At 39.5% G+C, this 21,953-nt stretch overlaps 1 protein-coding gene across 1 annotated transcript in view; it reads left to right on the top strand.

The window, feature by feature from the left end:
• The first annotated feature begins 2,798 nt into the window (after positions 1–2,798).
• LOC126106182 (uncharacterized) overlaps positions 2,799–21,953 on the top strand; it is a 32,235-nt gene continuing 13,080 nt past the window's right edge. The window contains exon 1 of the mRNA XM_049912419.1: positions 2,799–2,965. The gene's annotated coding sequence lies outside the window, so the exon portion shown is untranslated. The remainder of the gene's footprint in view (positions 2,966–21,953) is intronic.

The raw sequence follows: 21,953 nt of genomic DNA, 5'->3' as shown, positions 1-21,953 counted from the left end.
GCAATGAAATGCAATGTTTTTGGAAATGCTTCCTCAAATTTTAGTGTAAATATTCTCACAAACCTATTAAACATTTTGTTTGCATTTGATTCTGCATGTTCTTCATGTCTTAGCTGGAATGAGAACTGACATACGTTTGCTTTTGTGAAGACCTTTTTGTATGTGTTCAATATAACAGACTTTTCTACATAAATCCTTGCTTTTAATATCTGACAGAGTTGATCTGATAGGCCTAGACTTTGAACAAGTAACTTGCAGTGCTTTATTTCCATGTCTGTTGTCACATTAGCTATTATTGAGGAAGATTGTTAGCCCACTCTAGTTGGACAGTCTATGAGTGACACCATGCCATTGCTACAGATAATATTATAGTATGTATTACTAACTTCATCTGATTTCATTGTGTCGGTATTTAAATCCCCACATATGACAGTGTTCATTTTTGGACTAGGTACTTTGTCCAAGATCTGATTGAGTTTTAAGGAAAGAAATGTCCAGATTACCGCTAAGTGTCCTACACAAACAAAATACAATTAATTTTTTCGACCTGTTGTTTTCTGTTATTTCAACCGCTGATAATTGAAAATATTTGTCTTCACTTAATGCTGTAAGTTTTTTCTGATTTTAAATGTAATACCTTTTTCCCCTTTAATGCATGAATCCCCACATTCCATGGAAATTCTCCTACAGGAACAGCCCAGGTCATATGATGTGAATGCAAAACAAAGAATTTCATTTTCCTAACACCAATGTTCAGCAATACATACAATGGTAGTATCTAGTGTTTGCAGTTCTAATTCTAGTTGCTGAACTTTATTCTTTATGGATTGTATATTTTGATGAAATACTGTTAAACATTTAGTTCTTCTTATTGTGGTGCTAGTTACACTACACATTTCATTTGCAGTTGGTCCCTCTTCTTCTTTATGTGGTTTTTCTACATCTTCTAATGCTGTTGTTGTTGTTCATGTTGCTCTGAGTGCAAACAGACTTACAGTTGTATTCTCTCCTCCTATTGGTGGTGTTTCAGTGTATTCTACTGCCTTTGTTGTTGCTTTGAGTGCAGATGGGAATCCAGTGACAGTATCCTCGTCTGCTGGATCAGCTGGTAAAGAAGAAGTTTGCAGGCCTATGATGGCCTTAGTTGTGCATGCTATTTCATGCCTTTTATTCTGATGACAGTGCAACAATGTCACAGTTCTCATTTCTATGATGGACACTTCCCAGAATCACGGTAATTCTATGACTGAGTAATGATTTGTCCCTTTTATTCAGATAATGCCCTGTGCCAGAAAGTGTTTTCTTTCCAGTGCATCTATGCTGACGAAAGAAGCATTTTGAATGGACTGGCAGAAACGTCTTTAAGTCATGTTGGCCTTTTGGATCTCTTTGTTTACAACAGAAGATTCCATAAGGTCATGCCTGTGTGGTATACCTATCACAATCGCCTTTTGACCATCTATTTTACATAATCTATCTCTCACAGCTGTGGTGACAATTTTGAGTTCCGTTTTGTACACATCATTTGCACTGCTGAGAATCATGAGACATTGATTTTTAACTCACGATTTTTTTTTACAGTCGTTTCGAGAATTTCTGCAATCCAGCTCCAAGTTTATTTTTGTCATTTCTGTGTCGTTGTTAAACTGTTGCACATCTTTCTTTTCGACAGTAGAGTTCTACTAACTGTGACCTAGCTTGGGCTTTGAGCGTTTTGTTGTTAGCTATCCAGATTGGTGTATGTTATTTGATTTTTAAGTCTCAATAGCTTTAGATTCGTCGACTAAAACTAAATTTCGGGCTATATTATATGAAGAAACCTCGAGTGCTTCTGAAGCAGGTTTAGATGTTCGATCTCGGTGAAGTGGTTTACAAGTATTTTACCATACGTCCCAGCAGCATGACGTGTTCTTTTGATGTTTTCAAGTCTTCTTAAAATTCTTCCACTACTTTAAGTCCATGGGTGGTATTGAGCGTTTCGTCTGAATTTCCTCATTCTGGGAGTATTGAAGAGCGATCTGTTTTGTTAAAACCATTCAAAAGCCTATATGGCACAAAAAATATTTTTTCTATTCAAGACAATAGGTTTCAACAGTCTTAGCTGTCGTTTTCAGGTCTTAAACTTTTTTGTGGTAAAACATGTCCATTTTACGCTGAGCCTCATGTTAAATGTCAGAGTTTTATCCACTTGACATCTTGTGAATGAGGCTCAGCGTACAACGAATATATTTTTTACAAAAAAAGTCTAAGACCTGAAGATGACATCTAAGACTATTGAAACCGGATGCCTTGAATAAGAAATATATTTTATACGATCTTCGCTTCTGAATGGTTTTTAACAATTGCACCTTTCAGTCACGGTAAAACAACCGTTGCACCTCGTCCCACAAGCACACGATATATTTTGACGATTTGTTTTAACGAAGCAATGCGAATGATATGATTTATATATAACTAAGCGTATACGGACGGCTCTTGACGCGATTTTATTGCACAATATGCACTTTACTGATACTAAATAATCTTGACTTACGGTGGCGATTGACTGCAACTTCTATACACGACACCATTGTAACCACCTGACCTAATCCTGCTCTGTGTTTTACAGTTAAATGTAATATGGAATATTTATTTGGCTAAAAATTGATTGTTGTATTGATACTACTTGCGATAACCCTACACTTTGAACATACAATATGCATGCGGAAGTGAAAATCATTATCTGTGTGCACGCTAAACTTGCGTACTGGTTGTCAGAAGATCTTTGATTAAAGTGATCCAAAATGCCGCTGCCTGTTTTTGGATTATATGTCTGTTGTATATTTATATGAAGTGAGCTCTTCATATTTGAATTGTTTACTGCTTAAAGAGTGCGGTTTCTCTTAGATAAATAGTGCTTTAGTGTAACAGCGTAGCAGGGGTGGTGCAAGGAAATATGTAACCGCCGCAGTTTAAAAACTGACAGGTAAGAATATTTGTGTACGACTGAATGAGAATGGTGGGTTACATATATTGATGTGTATTTATGTATCCTGTGTTAAAATTGTTTTTCACCATTTTAGTTTCCTGCTGTCATTAACTCCCCCATGTTTGTCCCAATTTTGTTGATATTGTAACATGTTATGTGCAGTGTTGAAATTCGTTGTGTTTACTTTGTTCAGTGTTACATATAATTCGCTCCATACTTTAGCAGACCGTCGGCTTTCTTTGTCTCGGTTTGACTTTATTGAAGTATTAAAACTGTTATTCATTTTTATTACTATTTATTTCATCAGTTATTCATTACGAACTGTTGTTTATGAATGATTCTGAAAACATTTTCGGAATGCAGTAATTCCTGGTGAAGTTTAGAATACAGCTGACTTTAGAACACCTTATTTGTTTGGAGATTTTGTCTTTTATTGTGAAGAAAATATTGTCTGTTGTTGGCATAAGTTGCGTGGTGGACTACTTGAATTTTCGTGATTTGTATGCGATTGTGTGTGCATGGTATGCATCAAAATACTCGTGGGACACGTCCCCATTATCTGATACCCGTTTTCTGAATTTACTGTGATGGGTGGATTTTTTTTTAATGAAAAGTGCGTTAAATATGATGTGAACGTGGGCATTAGGCGACGCTACATGTCGCTCCGTTACGACAACCTTTATTTCGGAATCACGTTCGTTGGTTTTGGCAACTTGCAACCAGCACTTTGATTCTTGAAATGCTGGAAGAATTTCAAGAAGACTTGAAAACATCAAAAGAATACGTCATGCTGCTGGGATGTATGGTAAAATACTTGTAAACCACTTTACCCGGTTGAGAGTCTCTTTGCAGAGACTGCTGAACTACTGCAGTTATACCACTGCGATTTCCTCCTGAGCAGGTACACATGCCATTTGTCCATCATGCATGGCTACCCATCCTATGCTTCCTTCGTCAATGACTCCTTTGATTGTCAGTATGTTACCTCCTGAAGTTCGCTCTCGGTTCTTCCTCCGGTAGCTTAACTTCATGCTATCTGCCAGTTTCCCGGTGGGTGTGAACCCTTCACCACCTTTGCTTCATGTGGTGGTCCGTGTTCATCTTGGCCTTCATTTGCCAGAATGGTGTCACTTGGGCATCACCACTGGTCCTCCCTTTGTGGGAACAAGCTTCGTGTTGTTAAGCCTCTTCGCCTCTCCTACCAACTTGGACTACCTCCTCTCGGCTCTCTCGCCATGAGGAGATCATTTTAGCTAGGTTGCATATTGGGCATTGTCTTTTAGCCATCACCATTTGTTAAGTGGTGCTCCCCCACCACTTTGTGCTCATTGCACTCAACCTTTGACGGTTCGTCATTTCCTTATGGAATGCCCTTTTTTAACCACTTACGTTCTCATTTATGTTTGCCGTCTGAGTTATCAGCTGTTTTGGCGAATGACACACAGGCTGTTGACCGCATTTTACTTTTTATCCATCATAACATAGGACATTTAATTTTTAGTTCAGGACCTCCGTTTCTGTATGCCGTATTTTATGAACCTGTCTCCAGCTATCTGTTTTTAGCTGTCCTTCCTTCCATCAATTGGGCTTAATGTGTAGTCGTTTTTAATTCCATTTTTGTCTTCATGTTCTATGGTTCTGAAATGGGCGCATAGGACCCTAGTTGTTTTTGCTCCCTAAAACGAAACAAAACGAAAACAATTGTATTCCCTCCAGGGCTTCCCATGTGAGTTCACAAAGCATTTCCGCAACACTCATGTGATGATCGAATGTACAGGTAACAATTCCAGATGCATGCTTTTGAATTGCTCTGAAGTATAGCTCTCCGAATAAACCTAAGTCAACCATTCGCCTTCCCTACTACCACCCTTACCTGCTTGTTCCATTTCATATTGATTGCAGCACTACACCTGTATATTTAACAAACATCAGTCAGTGCACTTCTAATACTGTATTTGAACATTGCAGGATTGTTTTTCCTATTCATCTGCATTAACTTACATTTTTGTATATTGGGAGCAAACTGCAGTTCATCACCCGTAATGCAAATTTTGTCTAAGTTATCCTGTACTCTTCTACAGTCACTAAATGACAGTAATTTCCCTTATACTACAGAGTCATCAGTAAACAATTGCAGATTGTGCTCATTCTATCCATGAGATCATTTATATTTATAGAGAACAGGAGCACTTCCCTGGGACACTCCTGACTACACCATTGTCTCTGGTAACCGGCAACATACTGAGTTCTGTTACTTAAAAAGTCTTTGATCCACTCACATGTCTGGGGTCCATACACTTGGACCTTTGCTAACAGTCTGTACTGGGGCACTGTGTCAAACACTTTCTGGAAATCTAGGTATAAGGAATCTGCCCGTTGCCCTTCATCCGTAGTTTGCAGGATATTGTGTGAGAAAAGAGCAAACTGATTTTCATGCACGCAATGCTTTGTAAATCCGTGCTGATATGCAGACAATAGTTTTTCAGTCACAAGGAAATTTGGGTCGACAGAAGCGTCCGATCCCACGTAAGGTTGTTGTCGAGCGTGACGTCATGACGGCGCGGAGTTTGGTTTGTGAGTGTGGTGTGTTTGTAGATGTCGTCGTGTTGTGGTTTGTTGTGCTCTCTGGTGGTATGTTTAGGGTTTTCGTTTGTGTGGTGTAATGGGCTCAGTTTGCTTTTGCTCATTATCCAGAATTGTTCGAGTGTCGGCTGTGTTTGTAGTGGAATTCGTTTCAGTGAGTTAACGATTTTGTGTGAAGGTTAATTTAGTGTTGTTCACTGTACATCGTGTGGTAATTTTAGTAAGATTAATTGGTTGTTGTTTTTGTTCAGGAATGGATATGACGGATAAAATTAACAGTGCGCAGGTCAAGGGAAGTGTTTGATCCCAATGTGTGGCTGTGTATGTTGATATTGGTATCGGGAGATGTTTTTGAGCTATATAGGCCAAGGGAAGTGTTTGATCCTAATTTATGGGATCGAGAGCTGCTGTTGAGCTACATAGGTCAAGGGAAGTGTCCGATTCCAGATGATATTGTGTTTAGTGGTATTTGGGGAGTTTTGTTATGTCGGTTTTTTTCGTCATTTTGTGTGGTTTTGTATGGGGGTGGGTGTCTAAATTTGTTTATATTTAGTTTTCCCCCACCCAAAAACATCCCATTTCCCATGTTTGTCCCGTTAGTGTCATTAGACTTTTTGTGGAAAGTGTGTGTGTTTTTCGATGTATTTTTGTCCTCATAATGTGTACGTACTGACTTTATATGCCTCGTATTGGAATCATGGTTTATGGTCATTTCCGCCATATTTGTGATGTCATGGGTCAAAGCAGACAGGCGGGATCGGACACTTCCGTATTTCCAGAAATTTAATATATTCGAACGTAGAAAGTGTTCAAGAATTCTGCAGCATACTAGGTTAAGGTTATTGGTTTGTAATTTTGCAGGTCCATTCGTTTACCTTTCTTATATGCAGGAGTCACCTGTGCTTTTTTGCAGTCTCTTGGACGTTACACTGGGCTACAGATTTGTGATAAATGCTAGCTAAGTAAGGGACCAATGCCATAGACAACTGTCTGTGAAAACAAATTGGTCTTATTTATGTTCAACTCTTTCTGTTGCTTCTTGACACCAAGGATGCCTGTTTCTATGTCGTCCTTACAGGAGTCTGTCTGATGGTCAGATGATAGCATGTCTGTTCAGTCCTCCTTTGAATGATTTTTCAGACATGCAGTTTGACTTTGGCTTTTGTTTTACTGTGTTCTATAGCCACAGCAGACTGGTCAATGAGTGACTGGATTGAAGCCTTCGATCTGCTTAGTGATTTTATGTAGGACCAGAATTTTCTTAGGTTCTCAGCAAAGTCCTTCATTAAGGTAAGTTATTGTAGGCTTAGTGCATCGATCTTCCTGAGGTAGGAGAGAACAATAGGATCTTTTATTTTGATGTGTATCTGTTGGCAGTAAACCGTGTTTCAATTCTGAAAGCTAAATACTGGGTAGCAACTCTTGTCTCATAATTGTTAGTTTTCTTAATTGAATTATCCATTTTGATTAAAAAGTTTCACTTCTATAGAGTCCTGTGTGTCCAAGTTACCTGGGACACACAAAACAGAGCAAGCGGCAACAGGACCATTCTGGTATAAAGGAGAAGAACGTAAATTTAGTGTATATGGTTCCTGGTTCATGTATAGACAAACATCTTAAGAATTTCTTGTTTGAAGAAGATAGTCTCTACTTTCCAGCTTCTGTGAGGTATTCTTTTAAGCTATAGAAAGAAGGTGACATTAAGTAACATCATAAATTTATTTTTGAATGTGAATGTCTTTTCTGTGCATTTTATCCTGTGTGCTAGTTCATTGTTTGAAATGTTCTCAACAACTGAGGGATCCTTTTCAGCTAATTCAAGGCATTTATTACATGGATAATAATCATCTTTGTTTCTTGTATTGCATGTGTCTATATAACTGAACAGTGCATTTTTTCAATTGTTAATTTGCTGCAGAAATATGTCGTGCGTGGTTAAGTCATGATGATAAGTTCACTGAATTTATTTCTGCGCATTTGTCTTGGGAGCAGATTTGCAATACATCTGACAGTCTTTTTCAGAAGCTTCAATAACCTATGTGTCAGCTGTGCCATAATTACCTGCAGATGAATACTTATAAATGTTTCATTTATGTGACTGGTTTGATCAATTTATCCCTTATGGTGTAATCAGACAGTACCGAGTTATTTAACTTCTTAACGCAGATAACTTATAGTTCCATTGATAGACGGCACCAGGTACTGACCATTTGCAGATATATCTGCATTTAATAACAGTATGCCAATGATAACAGTCCTTCTGTACAGAGCACTGTGATCTGGTAACAATTTTGGACGTGTATACCTAGGTTGTCTACCAAGTGATTTGTGTATATTATGGTGAATGTACCAGCTTGAACCTCTATCCTGGGTAAATTTGGTAGTTTTAACATTTGAGTCTCTCCAGTCTTGCTTTGTTTCACATAGCAACCTATAACACTAAATCGTGACATTCATCATAAAGAAGCCAAACAAAACCTACAATCACAGAATCAGCAACAAATGAAGTATTCAGAATCATCGCTGATTGCTTCTCGGTAAATAGCCTGTCACTTAATCTAGGAAAACCACATCATATTCAATTCTGCACAGTGGAAGATGTAGTTAATAACAATCCTGCACGAGGGAAAGGAAATACCTGAAACTGATTGTTTAAAATTCCTGGGCATTCATGTTTATTATAACTTGAATTGGAAATAAAATACGAGAGTAAATCGAATGTAAAAGAGATTGTTAATGCAGCATGTGCAGTTTTGAAATGTGAGAGTTCCCACTACTCTGTGTTGAATGAGGGACGTGAAGAGTGGGGGAAGTAGTCGAGCAGGGCCACTTGCTTAAGTCATTACTCATTATAACTATGTTTGGGCAAGAAGTACCGGTCTCTGTTTGTGAAACACATTATTGTCAAGTTTTTTGCTCTGGAAAGTGTAAAAGCAGGCGAAATCCTCAGGAGATTGAACAACCAGGAAGACAGAGTTTGAGGATGTTCAGTATTTGCTTGGCCTGAGCAGTTCGTGGAGGTTCACAAGCCCATTTAGAATGAGGGCTGCATTCATACACTCCTCCACCAGCAGTACCAAAAGCAGCAACATTCACCATGTTTCAGCAGCTTCTTGAGGGTGAGAGGTATTTTGATGGTTGCTGAGATTGCAGATAAGGTTGGAATAATTTAAGGCAGCCATAGATGAGCTAGGCCTCAGGAAAATGGGTTTTGGATGGGTTCCTCACCTTTTGGCAACTCATTAGAAATTGAACAATTTGCAGGTGTTGGAACAACTGTTGGCTACATTTCAGGAGGTGGGAGACTCATTTCTGACTCACATTATCGCCTGTGATGGAGCATGGGTCCATCATTACATCACCTTGAATCAAAATAAGCAAGCAGAGAATGAAGAAAGGAGGGGTAGCATGGATTGTTGAAAGTGAAGTCATAGCTGTCAGCCGGCAAGGTCAGGGCAAATGCCCTCTTACACCCTCCCCCCCCCCCCCGCCGCCCCCCCCCCCCCCCCCCCCCCCCGCCCTCCCAGTGGCATGCTGTCACATTTTGCTATTTTGCACAGGCATCTGACAATAAATGCTGCATATTACTGTGATTGTTTGAGTGATGTTAGAGAGGCATATCTCCAAGAATAAACTTATCAATGAGAGAAGTGATTCTTCTGCCAGACTACACGTGGCCCCACAAAGCAGCCCTAATAAAACAAAAATGGAGCAACTTGTATGGGAAAAACTTGAACACTATCCCTTCATCCCAGACCAATTTGCCGGCAACTTTTGTGCCTGTGATCTGTCATAGCTTCCTTGGGTGGTCCAAAGGTTCATCATGATGGATTGAAGCCTGTATGCACTGTTGGCTGCATACAGAATCGACTTCATTCTACGAGGCAGGATATCGGTCACCTATTCAGTGGAAAAAATTTGTGTATATTTAGAAAAATTATCTGTGTGTGTACTTTTATTGCCAAATAAAAATATTAAAAAAAGGTCTCATTTATATTTGATTCATTCCCGTACTATAGACCTTCTTGAATGCTTGACCTCAGGAACATTTGCTTTATGTGTAATAGCTGATTTGGTGAATACAGCATCAGAAACTTGGCTTCCTTCCTTGCTTTGTACATGTACAGAATAATTTTGTGAAGGAGTTGCACACACAGGTACAAAACATTCGTTACACAGAAACGTTTTGAAGGGATAAAATCTGGTGTCGATTCTCAAAGTTCATGTTTGCAACTGTTTAAAATGATTGTTGTGAAGAATCAGACACTATTTGGTAATAATAGAGGCATTCGTGAATATAACACTACGAACAAAACTAACATCTACTAGCCACAGCTTAACCTTACTGTTGCACAGAAATGTAAAGTTAGCTGTCAGAAAAGTATTTGATCACTTCCGTTCTGAATTGAAATTGCTGGCAGATAAAGTAAGTTTCAACAATGACAACAAAATTTTTCTTAACATCTCCTTGCAATTCACAGATTGATGTCTGAATTGACAATGTGATATGGTTGTATTAACATTTAGCAAATTTAACTTTAAATTAAGATTAAAACAAAACCAAATCCAGTTAAGTAAATGACTTGCATGTATCCATGTTTTCACAAAGAAAATTGTGACCCTAGTGAAATGTTCCATATCAGAGCGAGATGTGGCTAATATGATTCACGGGAGATGGAAGGGGACTGACTCATGTATAAAGCTCTTTATTTTTGAATTGTTAAGGATTTATTTCCACCATGAAAAATGAAGGTGGCAGGGGTAAAATACAGGGAGCGAAAGGCTATTTACAATTTGTACAGAAACCAGAATGAGATTTTCACTCTGCAGCGGAGTGTGCGCTGATATGAAACTTCCTGGCAGATTAAAACTGTGTGCCCGACCGAGACTCGAACTCAGGACCTTTGCCTTTCGCGGGCAAGTGCTCTACCATCTGAGCTACCGAAACATGACTCACGCCCGGTCCTCACAGCTCTACTTCTGCCAGTATCTCGTCTCCTACCTTCCAAACTTTACAGAAGCTCTCCTGCGAACCTTGCAGAACTAGGCAAAGGTCCCGAGTTCAAGTCTCGGTCAGGCACACAGTTTTAACCTGCCAGGAAGTTTTTGTACAGAAACCAGATGGCAGTTATAAGAGTCGAGGGGCATGAAAGGGAGTCGAGGGGCATGAAAGGGAAGCAGTGGTAGGGAAGGGAGTGGGACAGGGTTGTAGCCTCTCCTTGATGTTATTCAATCTGTATATTGAGCAAGTAGTGAAGGAAACAAAAGAAAAATTCGGTGTAGGTATTAAAATCCATGGAGAAGAAATAAAAACTTTGAGGTTCGCCGATGACATTGTAATTCTGTCAGAGACAGCAAAGGACTTGGAAGAGCAGTTGAATGGAATGGACAGTGTCTTGAAAGGATATAATATAAACATCAACAAAAGCAAAACGAGGATAATGGAATGTAGTCGAATTAAGTCGGGTGATGCTGAGGGAATTAGATTAGGAAATGAGACACTTAAAGTAGTAAAGGGATGGTCGAAGTAGAGAGGATATAAAATGTAGACTGGCAATGGCAAGGAAAGCGTTTCTGAAGAAGAGAACTTTGTTAACATCGAGTATAGATTTAAGTGTCAGGAAGTTGTTTCTGAAAGTATTTGTATGGAGTGTAGCCATGTATGGAAGTGAAACATGGACGGTAAATAGTTTGGACAAGAAGAGAATAGAAGCTTTCGAAATGTGGAGCTACAGAAGAATGCTGAAGATTAGATGGGTAGATCACATAACTAATGAGGAAGTATTGAATAGGATTGGGGAGAAGAGAAGTTTGTGGCACAAATTGACCAGAAGAAGTGATCGGTTGGTAGGACATGTTGTGAGGCATCAAGGGATCACCAATTTAGTATTGGAGGGCAGTGTGGAGGGTAAAAATCGTAGAGGGAGACCAAGAGATGAATACACTAAGCAGCTTCAGAAGGATGTAGGTTGCAGTAGGTACTGGGAGATGAAGAAGCTTGCACAGGATAGAGTAGCATGGAGAGCTGCATCAAACCAGTCTCAGGACTGAAGATCACAACAACAACAACAACAACAACATGAAAAATGATCTGGCATCTGGTCTTTAGAGAATATTTGTGGTCCACAGGAAGCACAAATCGGCCATAATTGTTCATTGGCAACAGGAACTGCTGTACACTATGAATGCTAGTCCATATTTGCCATTTGTGACGTTGTTATTGCAATACATTTGAAATTTGGTGCAGATGATGCAGTTGTTTACTGACTCACAATTTCCTTACGCATTATACAATTATGAGGTGTGGACTATGTCCATCACACGTTTAAAATCTTTTACATTTGCTGTAGGACACTTTTTTCCAAGATCCGCATTAATAGAACACTTCATGTCATTATTTGGAACGAACTTTCACGACTTACATTGCCTACAGCTTCTCTCCGTGGGAAGAAAGGGAGGGGAGGGAGAGTTTTCGCAGTATGAGGTTCGTCCTCATATGTCCACCTGTTATGCTTTCCTACATTAACTTTCCAGACAGGTTAAAAAGAAATTAGACTTAATCACATTTACACCCTTGCTTTCCATGAGTAATGTTCTTGTTGACTGATCTAGCTAGACACACTTCATGGCCTGATTTATGGTTTCAAACTTTCATTAAGTATAGCTTCTTCCCCAGTATTCTTATACCTTAACCGCTGAGTTAGTCTTATATCTCTAATGGCCTTTATGTCGGAGTGATACTTAACTTTAATTTCCCTTTCTTCCACAGAGGGTGTTCGTACTTACCTGGATGGGAGAAATAATATGGTGCATGCGGGGAGGGTTTTTTTTGGGGGGGGGGAGGAAGAATATGTTGCCTGGGGGGAGGTTTTTTTTGGGGGGGGGAGGAAGAGAGTTTCATTTTGGACAGTTTTACATAATTGCATCAATCGTGGAGATGTGTGTTAGAGCATCAAACCACATTTTTTGTGCCCATGCTTTTGGAATTTACTGTACAGTCTGTTATGCTGTCCATCTGGTAATTCTTCTTTCATCATCCGCAAGGATGCACTGTTTGGAGAGAAATTGAATATGGTCACAATAAGGTGAATATCACTGGCACCAACATTAATCCTGTATAAAGTGTTACGAAACTGTTTCGTGTAAAAAATCTGATATTTATCAGGAGAATGAAAAAACAATGTATATCTATTTGTATGTAAGTGATTTGTATCCAAAAATTAAGAAGATAATCAGATACTGCATAATTATGGCGCTCACTGCATCACTGCAAAAAATAGTGAGACAAATTAGTAAATTTAATACTTCATTAAGAATGTGTTAAGTGCCATGCCAGGAAATTGACTGGTTTTAAAGAAGGCTGATACAAGTTGATTCTTGCAGGGAAGGAAGCAGCAGCCAGCCACTGTTATTAATGCCTTTTTTTTCCAAAAATAGCGCCATTACAGTTTTCGGGTTGAAATGTTAATCTTCAAACAGCTGTTCACATTTGTTATTGTTTGCATTCGTTGTTAGCTTTTTTATGCAACAACTAATGTAAACAACAACAGATGTAATATAAACGTGAACAGACATTTGAAAAAACTGGTAATGGTGCTTTTTTGCTTAAATAATTATCATTATTAACAGTGGTTACATGCTATTTTCTTATTTACAACAATCAACTTCTATTTCATACACAGCAACAGTCTCAAAAATGTCAGTTTTTGACAAAACAGCATTTTATTTGTGTTGAAATATAGCATTAGGTTTTTAACGAATCAAACTGTAGCCAACAAAAACCACTTCTCGTGTCTTCTAAATTTTGGAACTCCAGAGGAAGCACAACTTGGCACAAAGATCATGTACTATCTACTAATGAATGTTCAAATGACTTTCTCCATGGTTTGGCTTCTGGATAAAGTCTAAGGACGTGCAACAGTGTACTGAGAACAAAACAGTTTTGAAAAAAACATTTTTTTTTAAAAAGTGGCTCTTACAACCTTTTCCATTCCCACTCTCCAGTTCTAGTTATGAATGGCTGTGAAATGCTACTGGCTATTATCTTGCATCAGAATAATGCTTTTGCAGATATGCCATGCAGTTACATAGAGGTTTTCAAACATAGTTTGCACAGTGACTTGACACTTTTGCATCAGTGTTAGTGCCTTGTGTTCACTACCACCACCTCTTGCCTGCACTCCTGTTAGGTGTCTGAATAACATCAGAATGTTCTGTTTTATTGATAACAAAGAATACCCTGTTTTATTGATAACAAAGAGTACCTGTGTTCCATTGACTGATAGTGACTTACGTGGCACAACTATGTCTTAACCCCCCTCCCCCCCCCCCCCCCTCGTGCTGATAGAGCTCTGTGACACATCTGTTCCATTAAACTGTGTCAGTGTGAGATTAGTGCAGCAACTCAATATTTGTTAGTATCATTTGCTCACAGTACTTCTTTTAAACAACAACAGTTTCATCCAAAATTATTCAGAAAGTAGAACATAAGCATTGATGATTTGAATTGGTTGTTCTTTTCAATGACTACATCAACTCAACATAAATTACTCCTCAGCTAGGTTCAGTGGAAAATATTGGTTTCTTTCTCAAACAATTACTCATATACTGATTCAGTCGCTTTTCTTTCTTATTACAAACTGATCTTTTGAATTTGGAGTTTTATGTGTCACAATTCTTGTCCCAGGGAACTTCCAGCTATGCTCCATCACTGAAGCATACTGATGCATAGTATGCCAGATGAGTGGCATGTTTCCTTAGGTCATCTTACTGATGAAATATACTCGCAAATTAAAACTGTAAAATAAGGTGTAGTAGGTAAAAGCTCTGATATTGTGAGCCAATGACGGTTTCAGTGTGTAAGAAACACCACCATTCACACTGACAGCTAACATTAGGACCCTGATGACAATATATGCCTTCCATTTTTAGTTCCACAATTTGCCATTTGCTTACCTGGAATATTGAGTTAGCATCCCTTCGTAATGATTGAAAAAATGGAGTCAGCATCCCCTCATAATGATTGTGACGTACACACACACACGCACACAAAATTAAACTCTTTGCGTACCTTGCATATTTTTACAGTTGAATACCTCATTCTTTTCTGCACTACACAAAGGCTGAACCTTGCAGCCAAAATTGACAACGTTTGTAGGACAGTTGAGACGGAGAAATAAAAAGAAACAGTCACTTATATATGTTATGGCAGCTCAATCTCCTGGAAATTCAGTTGGCAATTTTTTACAGTGTCCATTGCATTTCACTCTTATCATCTTGAAGCTCGAATGCAATGATTTTCCTAAAGGGAAAAGCTTCTGTCCATAAATCAGCATATCTTTTGAAGGAATTGTTGGTATGAGAGAGCTTGTTCTTTTCATACAGTATGTACGTTGTACTATGTACAAAGGCAGACAGGCAGGTCTATATGCCTAGATTTCTGGAAAGCGTACACAGTGTAGACAATTGACATAGGTCCAAATGTAAGGAATGGTTTCTCAGATATGTTTTTATACATTCTTTGTGATCCAACGATCCAGTCACAACCAGGGAGAGCGCTCAGTAAGACAGAACAAATGCTAAGGTATGGGTTATCAGAAGACAAGAAATTCATAGAAACTTGAACTTTATGTTGCATTTACAACAAACCGCCATACGGCTTAATACCATTTGTGACTATTCCAGATAAATGTAAGCCAGTAAATTAGAGATAAACCTGCTGCTTTGAAAAAAAAGTTGCTGTCCAAATGGTGTTAAATGACTGCTGTTTATGTTATATTGGTAGCTTAATTACTCTGGTGTTTTGAGAAGAAAATACTGATCTGCACCTGTAAATACTGAATCCTACTTTCAGAACTCTGTTATTTTTTGAGCTGACTTAAACTGAACACTGAAACAGTGGAAAGTTTATCAACAACAGTATGAAAAGGATAGATTGCTACTCATCATAAAGATGACACGATGAGTTGCAGACGTGCATGATGAAAAGGCAGTCACTTCATGATACCTATCTTCAACTCAGCATGTCATCTTTGCTGTGAGTAATAGTCTATGCTTTTGATAACATTGTTGTCTGCACTTAACACAGTTACCTGCCATGTAGCTGCAGTATCGTTAGTTGTTGAAATACTGGGAAAGTGACCCTGTCTTCTTCTTCTTCTTCTTCCTCCTCCTCCTCCAGAGTAGTGACAGGTGACAAGACATTGCTTTTCAGGTATGATCCTGAATCTCGGGTGGGGGGTGGGAATTTTTGTCACGCTGCCCTAAGGATATTGCCAATGGCACTGTCTAGGAAGCCTGTGTGGACTTGTGGATGAAGCAGTGGCAGCGATACATAGGTGCAGAAGAAATGAGCTTTGAAGACTTTTAAGGGTTTGTATTTTAAAAAGCAATAAATTTCCTTAAAGAATAATTTTTGGAACAGACCCAGTAAAACTGTTTGGTATTGACACTTTAGCATGTGGAAAAGTCTCTCATTGAAAGACAGAAGAGGGATTCAGGATGACTTGATCAGAAATCGTGTTCATTGCGATGAATGACAGCTTGTTAGTAAAACTCAGAGTTTACTGCCACTGATTATGAGAAATTAACTCACTCGTATCCATTAAATATCTAGGCTTAACTTTGCAACTAGAAGCATACTGGGCGAATGGAGAAAGTACAAATCAAACTATTATATAAGGGAAAAGGAGACACAGGGAACCCAAATGCTTACAGACGAACAGCATTGGAATCTATGCCACTGGAACTCCTAGCAGGAATCCTCGCCAAAAGACTGGCAGAGCAGTTCGAACCCCTTCTACCGGAGAACAAGTTCGGTTTTAGGAAGGGATGGTTAACGACCGTGGCAATAGAAAACCTGATGGAACAAATTAAACAGCGATAGGAAGACCTGAAGGAAAACTGTGGTTTTTGTTGACTACTCAAAAGCCATCGACCTGGTAAACAGAAAATTTTAATAGACGAGGTGGAGGAACTAATTAGAAGAATGAGTACAATTACCCTGATATCAAATATACTGGCAGAAAACCATATACAGATAGGTGATGGAAAGGCATATCCGACTGGCTGCCTCAGACGAATGGCGTCCTCCTAGGCTGTTTAATGCCCTCACGCACGGTGTCATGAAAGGAATGGCAGGAACAAGCACGTACACATACGACGATGACACGGCCATCGCAGCGACAGATATAGACAAACTGCAAGTAGAGCTAAACACAGTAAGAGAAGACAGAGTTGATAGTGTTCAGGAAAGGAGGAAGACTCACTGAAGCAGAGACCATCAAGTGCAATGGAAAACCACTCGAGAGGGTTAACAATTTCAAATATCTAGGCATCACAATCCAAACAAAAGGAAAAAGTTTCAGACTATGTGTAAGATTTAGAGCAGTGGCGGCCACTAGAGCTATGAATGAAGTCAGAAACATCACCCAACTATCGATCACCACAACTATGAACCTGTTTAGGCTAAAGATACTGCCATATGGCCTAGAATCAGTGGGAGAATACCTCACATACAAACAGCTGGAAGAATTGGAGCGAGTAAAGGCTACGTACGTGAAAAAAATTTTAGGAGTCTCACAGAACTCGAGATCGAGGCTAGTGTACGAGCTTACCAGGGAGACTTTCTCACAGAGGATCTATGATGCGAGCTCATACTCCCAGCCAGCGCCAATTTCAAACAGCTTCTACAAGATCTCCAGGAAAAGAAAAACAACATGCCAGAGGACTTGTATGCAATGTCTGCTATGCAAGACAGGACCTGGATGGAAACTAACCATGAAATTTGACACATGGCGATGAGACTGGCAACACACGATTTTCACCACAAGGTGTGTTGTAACAAATCATTTCACAAACAAAATGACAAGAGTGTGTGTGTGTGTGTGTGTGTGTGTGTGTGTGTGTGTGTGTGTGTGTGTGTGTGTGTGTCCTTGGAATTTTGTGACTGATACCATATTATCAAATGCAGGAATAGACAGAAATCCATCGTAGCTTATAGCAGAGACGAGTAATGTGAATGTAAACCTTTGCACGACATGACTGCATTTCCAATAAATAAAACTTTGCAAAATGACATGAAATGGAACAATTGCTTGTTAGTTGTTGGAAAAATGAGTGACAGACTACAGTTTATTGAGAAGTTGGGAGTAAACTTTATGCACCTGTAAAGGAGACTGCATATAGAATGATAGATGGACACAGTCTTAAGGTCTGCTCGAATGTTTGGCATCTCCACCCAGTAGTATTAAAGGAAGTCATTGAAACAATTTAGAGGTGTGCTGCTGGATTTCTTGTAGGGAAGTTCAAGTCAGTAAGTTCACTTACACAGCTGAGTGGTCAGCATAGACTGTAGCACTGTTGATAATATATTGATATACCAATATTTTTCCAAAAAATATAGATATATGTTGGCAATATTTTTTTCATCAATATATCGATATCAAAATGGCAATATTGAGTGCTGATATTTTTATTTTATATTTTTCCGCAGTTTTCAGTAAATAGGCCTATATGAAATTATAGTAGAACTTTTTGAGCTCCCATCATGCCCAGTCTTACTCTTTGACTGTGTGAACCAATTATAGATGGCACACAGTAGTAGTCAGATTGCAGTAGTGGGTGGTGATGTGAATGGAATAACAAGGTTCCCGATGTGGAGAAATAGCATACCAGTTGCATTAAAAAGCAATTTTATTATGCCACTTACATGTGGGTACCATTTTTAGCAAAGAGGATATCTCCAGAATGAGATTTTCACTCTGCAGCGGAGTGTGCGCTGATATGAAACTTCCTGGCAGATTAAAACTGTGTGCCCGACCGAGACTCGAACTCGGGACCTTTGCCTTTCGCGGGCAAGTGCTCTACCAACTGAGCTACCGAAGCACGACTCACGCCCGGTACTCACAGCTTTACTTCTGCCAGTTTGGAAGGTAGGAGACGAGATACTGGCAGAAGTAAAGCTGTGAGCACCGGGCGTGAGTCGTGCTTCGGTAGCTCAGTTGGTAGAGCACTTGCCCGCGAAAGGCAAAGGTCCCGAGTTCGAGTCTCGGTCGGGCACACAGTTTTAATCTGCCAGGAAGTTTCAAAGAGGATATCGCCAAATATGAACATGTATCATTTTCCTTTCAATTCTTGCTCTAAGGGAAATAAGCAGGCTGCTAGCTTGTTGACATTTTTATAGGCTGGAATGTCGATATTTTTTTCGTTGGTGTATCAGTACTATTTTTCTGAGATATCGAGGGCTGATAACAATATTTTTTTTAAATATTGATATATTGGATTCCTGATTTTTTAAAAATATCAACAGATGTAGTAGATGCCTGCTATGTGGAGGACCTGGGTTCGATTCCCAGTACACTTTCTTGGTGGAACCATTGGTACGGGTTGTTCTCAGCCTCATGATGCCAATCGAGGAGCTACTTTACCGAATTGTAGCAACTCCATGATCCGAATAGTCTGCAAAATGGCCAGGAGAGTGGGGTGGCGAATACGTGCCCCTCCGTACCGCATCCACATGATACTGCAAAGCAGAAGTTGACACGCCAGCCAGTAGACATCCCTTGGACCTTCATGGCCCGGACGAGGAGCTCATTAAAAATTCAGTCAGTGTGCTAGTGTTAATGGAAGTGCTCTTAAGAGATTAGATGGAACTACTTGGAGGAAAGGAGACAATCATTTGTGACATGCTATGGAGGAAGGTTAGAGAACCACCATTTGCAACAGGCAGCAGAAAGGTTCTGGTGCCTTCTATGTTCAGCTTTCGTAAGGGAGATAAGCTTTGTACAATGCCATACAAGCTACCATTTTCCCATGCTCCATTTATGAGTGGAACAGGAAAGGGAATAGGTAGCAACTGTACAATGTATCTCCGTACACGTATATTCAGAGATGAGTCAAAAAATTATGATCAGTGCCCATTATGAGACTGTGCGTTGCCTGATGTTGTTACAGGAAAGTGAAGCTGTAAGAAGAGTATATAAGTGAAACTGAGATGAATGAGGAATTATTGCAGCAACAGTACAAGCTGCAGATGGAGAAAGCCATATTTAATGATGGGAGCAGACGAGCATCATACTGCTAGTAATGTACTTTAACATTAATAGAGGTTTCTCCTACTCATTGGCATTAAACTTCGATTATTATACATTTAAAAAATGCTGCCATTCATCGCAGTAAATGGAATTTCTCTGCAAAGTCATCCTGAATCACCCTGCTGCCTTTCAATGACGACACTTTCTCGTACACTGAAGTGTCGTCACCAAATAGTTTTACTGGATCTACCCAAAAGTTTGAAAAATATTTTTATAGAGGTTTATTGCTTTTTAACGTACAAAAACGTAATAATCTTCAATGCCGATATCTTCTGCACCCATGCATCTTCGCCAAGCAGTCCGGCTTCCTGGAAGGTCTTGTCGGGAACCTGCTTAAGGCAGTGTGACAAAAATCCTCCGCTCCATCAGTCTGTGATTTAAGGATGTACCCAAAAATTCAAGTCTTGTTGCCTGTTACTACTATGGCCAAAAAATTAGGTCACTTTTCCAGCATTTCCAACAACTAACGACACTTCACATACGTATTTCCTTCTTTTCATTGTGCACCACATTTGGAACCATCTTTGCTCAAACCTTTCTCATACCTAATTTGTCTTTGATGTAAGCAGATTGCTATGGCCAGAAGCCTGGGAATGAGCATCTGGGAATTGACAAATCTGGACGATTGTTCACCTGCTTCTATGCAAACTGGTGAAGGACAGTGCAGCCACAAGTAGGTGGCAAGCACTTCATAGCAGAATGTTCAGGTAGGGGGGCAGCTTGTCCACTCTGTAAAGCAGAATAGGCAATAATATGTGGCATATCTGATGGCAGAGTATGTTGCTGGTGCAGGTTCCAAATCAGATGACCTCTACACGTTCCCATGTTGACACGGCAATGTTTTCAGTTATGATTGCAGTGGCACGGGATCATCAAGGTTGGACTGTGGATAGAGGGAAATGTGTCACCTGGTCAGATGAAGCACGTTACATCACATCGACAGTCGTGTCCAGATTCACTGTCATTCAGGCAAGTGTAGGCTCAAAATGTACACTGTGCCACGGGTGCTGGCAAAGGAAACGATTACTGTGAGGGCTATTCACCTAGATTTCCGTATGACCTGTGGCAGTAATCAGTAGTACCATCATAGCTGTGGACTAGGGGAACATTATTGTGGACCACATGCTTCCCTCATCTTTGGTTCTTCTATCCATGGTGATAGCATCTTCCACAGGAACAAATGTCTGTATAACAAGAACAGGATTGTTCTACAAAGATATGAGGGCATGATAATGAACTCTCATTCATTTTGTGGCTACCAATCTCACCAGATCAGAACTAGTGGGAACACATCTGAGACACTATTGACTCCAGCTCCACACCCCCAATCAATTGGCCCATAATTTACAAGAATTGTGTGACCAAGGCATAGCCATCTGGTGCCAAATTTGTTCCCAGGGCCTGTTGACACTCTGCTTTATTCCATTCGACGTGGAGCGACATGCTCTTATGTGAGAGGTCATAATGTTTTGCTCCATCATTGTAGGTGGAAGTGTTAAAGAAGACCTATAGCTCCAAAAACTTAATGTATGCTGCTTTTGTTGCTAGTACGGCATGTATTTTGTATGGCAGACTATTAGAACAGTTGAGGAACGGTAAAATATGCACCAGTCACATCCATGGCTGCAACAGCCAAACAAATTAGCTGTTACAAAGCTCTGTAGCATCATTGTGAAGCAAGATGAGAAGATGTGTATTGCGGTATAAGCTCCAGATTTCTTCGTCACTGTTGTTAAGGTAGCTGTCACCAAGCTGTCTCCATAAGAATTTTGTGAAATCTAATCTACAAGGGCTATTCAAAAAGTAGGGAATGTTTCCGTCTTACGCTGCTAAGCGTTTGCCGATCGCATGAATTTTTTTATGTGCGTGCTCGGCAGCTCAGTCAGCAACCATCCGTGACAGCGGGAATGTCTCTGCATGTTTGGTTTTTTTTATATTCGAATTTGAAATGTGTGCTGCAATCAGAAATCCCGCCAGTTGTGAGGAGCATTTTGTAATATGGTTTTTGTTGGCAAAAAACCTAAAACCTATAGAAATTTATAATGTTACTTAAAATCCGTCTTGATTGCAATTTTTTTTTTTTTTATTCATATGATCGGTTTCGGTTCATTCAGAACCATCTTCAGATCTGATATTTCAGTTACAGATCTGAAGATGGTTCTGAATGAACCGAAACCGGTCATATGAATAAAAAAAATTTGCAATCAAGACGGATTTTAAGTAACATTATAAAATCACTGATTGCTGTTATCCCATAAGACATTATGTCTGTTTTTGCAAATGCTATAGAAATTTATCGTGGACTGTGC

This window comes from Schistocerca cancellata, chromosome 10 (assembly GCF_023864275.1).
Source record: "Schistocerca cancellata isolate TAMUIC-IGC-003103 chromosome 10, iqSchCanc2.1, whole genome shotgun sequence".
Classification (NCBI taxonomy): Eukaryota; Metazoa; Arthropoda; class Insecta; order Orthoptera; family Acrididae; genus Schistocerca; species Schistocerca cancellata.
The sequence above is the reverse complement of the archived record's forward strand: the minus strand, read 5'-3'. Positions and strand labels throughout refer to the sequence as shown.